This window comes from Suricata suricatta, chromosome 4 (genome assembly GCF_006229205.1).
Source record: "Suricata suricatta isolate VVHF042 chromosome 4, meerkat_22Aug2017_6uvM2_HiC, whole genome shotgun sequence".
Classification (NCBI taxonomy): Eukaryota; Metazoa; Chordata; class Mammalia; order Carnivora; family Herpestidae; genus Suricata; species Suricata suricatta.
The window spans coordinates 136,934,745-136,941,034 of NC_043703.1; the positions used below are offsets into that span (position 1 = coordinate 136,934,745).

At 39.2% G+C, this 6,290-nt stretch overlaps 1 long non-coding RNA gene across 1 annotated transcript in view; it reads left to right on the forward strand.

Moving 5' to 3' along the window:
• LOC115289121 overlaps positions 1-5,641 on the forward strand; it is a 17,222-nt gene extending 11,581 nt beyond the window's left edge. Inside the window, exons 4-5 of the long non-coding RNA XR_003907392.1 lie at positions 3,088-3,212; positions 5,306-5,641. This is a non-coding gene — a long non-coding RNA (uncharacterized LOC115289121). The remainder of the gene's footprint in view (positions 1-3,087; positions 3,213-5,305) is intronic.
• The last annotated feature ends 649 nt before the right edge of the window (positions 5,642-6,290 follow it).

Genomic DNA, 6,290 nt, shown 5'->3' on the forward strand with positions numbered 1-6,290 from the left:
CTTGAGGTCCATGCAAAAAAGTAGCTACCTTTTATGTAGGAAATGGATGATTCTTTGGTGTTGTAAAAGCAACTTCATTTAAACATAACCACCCCCACCACCAAAAAAAGAATAGGGGAAAGAAAAAACAAGTAAAGAAAATAATAAGGGAAAAACCCAAGACACTTCCTATGGGGAAAAAAAAGACAGCATGTAATTTCTGTCCTTGACGGAATGTACTAAATAAGCAAACACCTCCAACAAGCAAAACAAGTACTACAATGTAAAAATATTAAAAAAAAGAAAACCCTCTCACATGCATAAATGAAAGATTGCACACAAAGAACTCACATCTTTTCAAGCTTCAATAGTAAATATTCTGTTACTATCTTTATGTAGCCAGATATGCAGGTGCACAGGAGAGAAGGCCACGTGAAGGTGTGGCTGGAGTGATGTGTTGCAAGCCCAGGAATGCCAAGGTTGTCAGCAACCTGAATCTTCAAACATTCAGGAGGCATCCTAGCCTAGGGCCTTTCAAGAGAGCATGGCCTTGTTGATGCCTTGATTTTAGACTTTCTGCCTCAATAACTGTGAGGCAATACATTTTTGTTATAAGCCACTCAGTTAGTGGTGGTTTCTCACAGCAGCCCTAGAAACAAGTGCAGAACATGATAATGATCACTTGAATCTAGGCTGGAAGTTTATTCCAGATAAAATTTACTTGAGAAAGGAGCCTGAACCTCATCTAGTTAAAATTATACCAAAGTATAAGCATTCTTTTTACTGTGTGGTTACTCAGCACCACCCAGAGATGGGGAATTGATTACCCCATAAGGAAGAGCACTGCGTTTGGGGGAAACTCTGTTAGAATTTTTCTTAGTGCCCTAATGTCGGCCTCCCTATACTTCTACTGGTTCTAGTTGTGTCCTTTAGTTAAAACTTTTCACCCCTTTCGTGATGTTGCTTAAAATATTTGCAAAGTCATCAATTACCCCTTAATATGTTCTCTGCATTAACCAGTTTGGTTTCTTCCAAATATGTGAAATCCACTCTATAATCTCCTAACCATTATGTTTTTCCTTCCCTGTGTATACCTCATTTTGGCAGACATACTTTTAAGGATCAAGTACACTTTTTTTGAGGAAGTTTGACTAGACCAGTGAAGCATGGAACTAATTTTTCCTGTAATTTGGGCATAAAATTTTTATCTTGAAGCCTAATGTGAAATTTGAAGTTTTTAACATGTACATTATATACTCGGTCAATTAATCTTTTATTATACAAGTAAGACATGATGAAAATTTTTTTCTGTAAAAGTTCCACACCGTAGATAAATATGTAGAATAAAATACGAGAGGCCTTCTTGGTCTCACCCCTCCCTCCTAAGCTCTCATCTTTAGAGATAAGCATTCAACAATTTAGTATTTGTTTTCCTGCCTTATTTTATGTATTTAAATACATATTTATTTATTTTTTAATGTTTATTATTTTTTTTTGAGAGAGAGAGAGAGTGAGAGTGCAAGCAGGGGAGGTGAGAGAGAGTGGGAGACACAAAATATGAAGCAGGCTCTAGTCTCTGAGCTCTGAGCACAGACCCAATATAGGGTTCAAGCTCATGACTGTGAGATCATGACCTGAGCTGAAGTCAGACACTTAATTAACTGAGCCATCCAGGCACCCTTGTATTTAAATACATAGATACACACATATGTATGCATAAATATGTGTATGTCTTTCTCTCTCTCTCTCTCTCTCTCTACATATATATATATATATACACACACACACATACATATATACATCTATTGTCTTATAAAAAGAGTACTGCTTTGTGTGTTTTCTACATCCTATTTTCCTTATCCTTTGTTTGTTTAGATAGTTTGCCTTGAGGATTTTAAAGTTTTTATTTATTTATTTTGGGAGAGAGACAGCATAAGTGAGTGAGGGAGGAAGGGAAAGGGAGAGAGACAGATGGAAAGGGAGAGAATCCTAAGCAGGCTGACAGCACAGGGTTGGGGGGGATTGCTCAATCCTACCAAGGGTGAGATCATGATCTGAGCCAAAAAAACAAAACAAAACAAAACAAAAAACAAGAGTCGGACACTTACCAACTGAGCCGCCCAAGTGCCTCTGCCTTGAGCTTTCTAAAATCCCATATATTGCCATTGGAGTTTTGGTACTAAGTTCCTGATTTTGATACTGAACTGAAGACATTTAAAATGTCATCTTTTTGATGACTGAAAAGGTCACTGAAAAATATCAGTCAGAATTAGACCAAGGGAAATTACCCTATCAGAGACTTACTTTAGGTAGCATGCATCATTAATCAGTGTTATTAACGTACTAGTATTCAAATAAAAGCACATCCAGGTACCGTGCAGTTAGTTGTATCAACGGAAATTTTTTGAGATTATGTAATTTTTTTTTTTTTTTCCTCTGGGCTCTGGTCTCTGGTTGGTGGGTTGGCACAGAAAGAGAGGTGTTTGTATTATTCCTTCTGAAAATAGGAGTGGAAATATGGACCAAAAACCTCAATCTCTCAAATACCACAACAAATTGTAAAACAACTAGTCAGTTTCACAAATCTTAACTGTAACTTGCTAAAGTTAAATTAGGAAGAAGGCAAGTGCAAATGTATTAAAATTTTGGTTTATAGGTTAAAAATTTGAAGAAGCATGCACCACCTCAGTGCTCTCATTTTAATTTACATTTTTCAAGACTATCTACAAATATGGTTACATTCTGAAGAGGGGTTAGCACTTCAACATATGAAGTTTGGTGTGGGGGAGGTGTACAATTCAGACATAATACCCAGTATTTCTCTTCCATTGACCAAGTACAGTACAATGTTCAGGAGAGGGGGACTCCCCTAGAATAGAGATTGGGGTGCTCTTACAAAGATGAGTCGATTTTGGGCAGGTAATTATGAGGTTAAACAATTTTTTTTAACAATAAGAACATGTTATGTACCGAAAACTTGAAAATCTAAAAAACCCAACCACATATCATAATATTCAGTGTTGGTAAAGGTGCAAGAAAATGAATGTGCTCTCTGTGCTGGTGGAAATGCAGGCTTTTATCTACTTTCCCATCATTCTACTTTTATAGACTGTGAAAGTGGAGCTGTGCCACTTAAAGTTCTCTTCCAGAAGGCATTTGCTATTCAGCTGCAAGGGGAGTGCAGTTAGACCATTTCCTGCTGTTCCACCTTCAGGATTCAGCTCTGCTGTCCAGTAAGTTTTGGGCAGCCCCCAATCACTGAGCATGGCAGGCGTATGAGGGCCTTTCCATTTCTGCCCAACCCTGGCTTCCTGGAGCAGGTAATCTCTGCTTGGGAGCAGCTGTTCAGTTTGTCTGAGACTTGGTCAAATCCACATGGTGGTCTAAGCTCCACCCACCTGCCCAGTCCTGCCTTCTGTTCCTGTCTTCTCTCACAGGCCTCATTCTGCCCCAAGCTTTCTGCACCCCTAATTTCATCTCTGTCTGCATCCCAGATGGTCCACCTCACACACATACAGCCACACACACATATTTAGTCATAGTTTTGTTTTCTCGCTGTTCTTCTAGGTCCTTGTTACTCCAGCCATGCATTTGCAACCTGTTCTGTTTTTCAATGCTGAAAATCCTGTGGTTTAATTTTAATTTTTATTTTGAGAGAGAGAAGAGAGGGGCAGAGGGAGAGCGAGAGAATCTTAAGCAGGTTCCATGCTCAGGATCCCACAACTGTGGGATCATGACCTGAGCCAAAACCAAGAGTCAGACACTCAACTGACTGAGCCACCCAGGTGCCCTGGAAACCTTGTAGTTTTAGTGTAATATCATTTGTTTTCTCTTTTGCCATCTGATCCTTAGTGACAGCATGAAAGTTTTCTGGTATGTTTTCTGAAATCAGTTAAATTATATTATTGATAGTTTACTATCTTCAGGCGTAATTTTGGGTTACTTAGTTCAGTGAGTCATTTAAGGCCTAGACTGAAACTAAAAGGGAGAGAAACAGACCGGGAGACAGAGAGATGTCTCCCTTTGAGTATTTGTACAGGTCAGCCTACAACTGAGTGATAATTGGTGACCATGGTCTGTGCTGTGAACTTATGTGCAGAGGAAGGGCTGCAGTTAGAAAGAAGAATCGAGTAGATAAACAAAATCAGACTGGAATAGAGAAGACCTTTTCTGGTTTGCTATGAAATGGTCTGGGTCAGAAGGAACCAGCTCTATTCCCTCTGGGTCTGATGCAATTCCTTAGAGGCTTTCTGATGAATTCCCTTGACTTTGCATGCAGTGTATGTTGAAGTTGGGTTGCCATCATTTGCTATTCAAAAAAAGTTTTCACCAACACAGCACATAAGCGCTTTGCATAACATAGTGGGCATTCAGAAAGTTTTAGCAAGATCTGCATCTTGTTAGATTTTTTAGGTGAAGCTTTTTGTTTGCTTTGTTTTACTCTTTGTTCTCAGTGGTCATGAACCCTCCTTTATTGTTTGAATTTATAGTCTAAACTTGTAGATAGATGTTAATACTAAGCACAGTCTTCTGCAACCTGTTGTCATATTACTCAGAAAAAAATAATAGCAGGGAAAGAGGGAGAAAGAGGGAAAGAGTGGGCAGCCTTACTATTGGACTGAAGGAAGGATTTTCCTCTTCATTAAAGAGTCAGATTTTAGGGGGTGCCTGGGTGGCTCAGTTGGTTAAGGGTCTGACTCTCAATCTCACCTCAGGTTTTGATCTTAAGGTCATGATTTCAAGCCCTGTGTTGGGCTCCATGCTGGTTGTGGAGCCTACTTTAAAAAAATCAGATTTTAGATAAAGGATTTTTGTTTGTATGAGGAGTCCAATTCCCAATTCCTCTAGCGGGTCAAGGTTTTAGGCTCACAGAGGCAGGGGGTCTAGACAGAAACGCCTTCCTTGACTGGGCGCTAAACCTGGACATACATCAGCAGAGAAATTGTCACTGGAGTTTGAATTACCTGAGAAGGAGGGTGGGGTCTTTTATTTGGATGAGATTCTTTAGATCACCTGGGAACATGGGTTTTCTCCATACGTATCCCAAAATGGGCCATATTTCACAAAGAATGCTGGAGTCAAAAATTCACAGGGATTAAAATGGGTACACAAGGATGAGTCCCTTCTTACAATGATCTAATTATCCAAACACATTGAGTAAATCTAGGTCCCTGAGGACGGAAGTGCTTGGTTTGACCTCAGACACCATGAGAGCAACTTCCGTGCTAGGCTGGAATCCAGAGTATTCTTCCTTCTCTAGCTCATATCATGCTGGATTTTCTCTTCACTGAGAGACAAGCTTTGATTTTTGCCCTGTTTTTTCCAGGTGTCTCTTACTTCTTTGCTAATCTACAGCCTTCACGTTGGTCCCCCAAAGGCAGCCCTCAGCTTGCATCTGGACTAAAGGATTGACTGGAAATCCATGCTTTGACCATATGTCTTGGAGTCACCTTGGCAACAATGTCTTATCTCTTTTAATCTTGTCACTCTCTGCAACCAGGCACTGGGGTGCTGAAACTTATTCTCCTAATCATGTTGTTGCCATTTGGAAATGAGTGAGCTCTGATTTTCTGTCTTTTTCAGCTGTTGCTATTAATTATTCCAGACTTCTCTGATCCTGGAATCTGTGACTGGAAAATGTAAAACTACAGGGAATACAAGTCAGTGGTGTTTTCCAAATGTGTGTGCAGACTATATTTCATCTATTAATTCATGATGATGGTGCCCACAAGGGTCAAAAGGATATTCACATTATCTCCAAACCCTTTTAACAGCTGACAAAAACCAGATTCTATATGTAACAAGGAAGGTAGGGTTTTTTCGTATATAGCCTATACAGCTCATACTAAGGACACATAAGATTTCTGATGGTGTTATCACTCAGCTATTACACTGAAGCTACTTGGTTAGTCCTGTCATGTGGGCATCGATAGAAAAATGTGCACTAGACTCTTAAGTGTAATGTCTAAGACAAGATAGTTATAAGCAAATATAACTAATTCTTGATTACCTGTTAATGGAAGAGCACAAGTAGATGGGCTTATTTTGAAAAAAAGTGAATCATACACCATCCTGGAGTGCCAGTAGCTCATACAAACAACGGGAAACACTGGGCTTTGGAGGTCTCTCTCCCTGGCTTTCAGTTCTAGTTCTGACCCCTGCTGATTGCTTCACTTACCTCCACTAAACTGGCAATAGTTGTACCCATTTTATAAGGTTTTTGCTGGAATTAAATGTGATAATATCTATAATTTTCTGATAATACCTAAAATTTTAACATACTTATATTTATAGATTATATTATAAATACA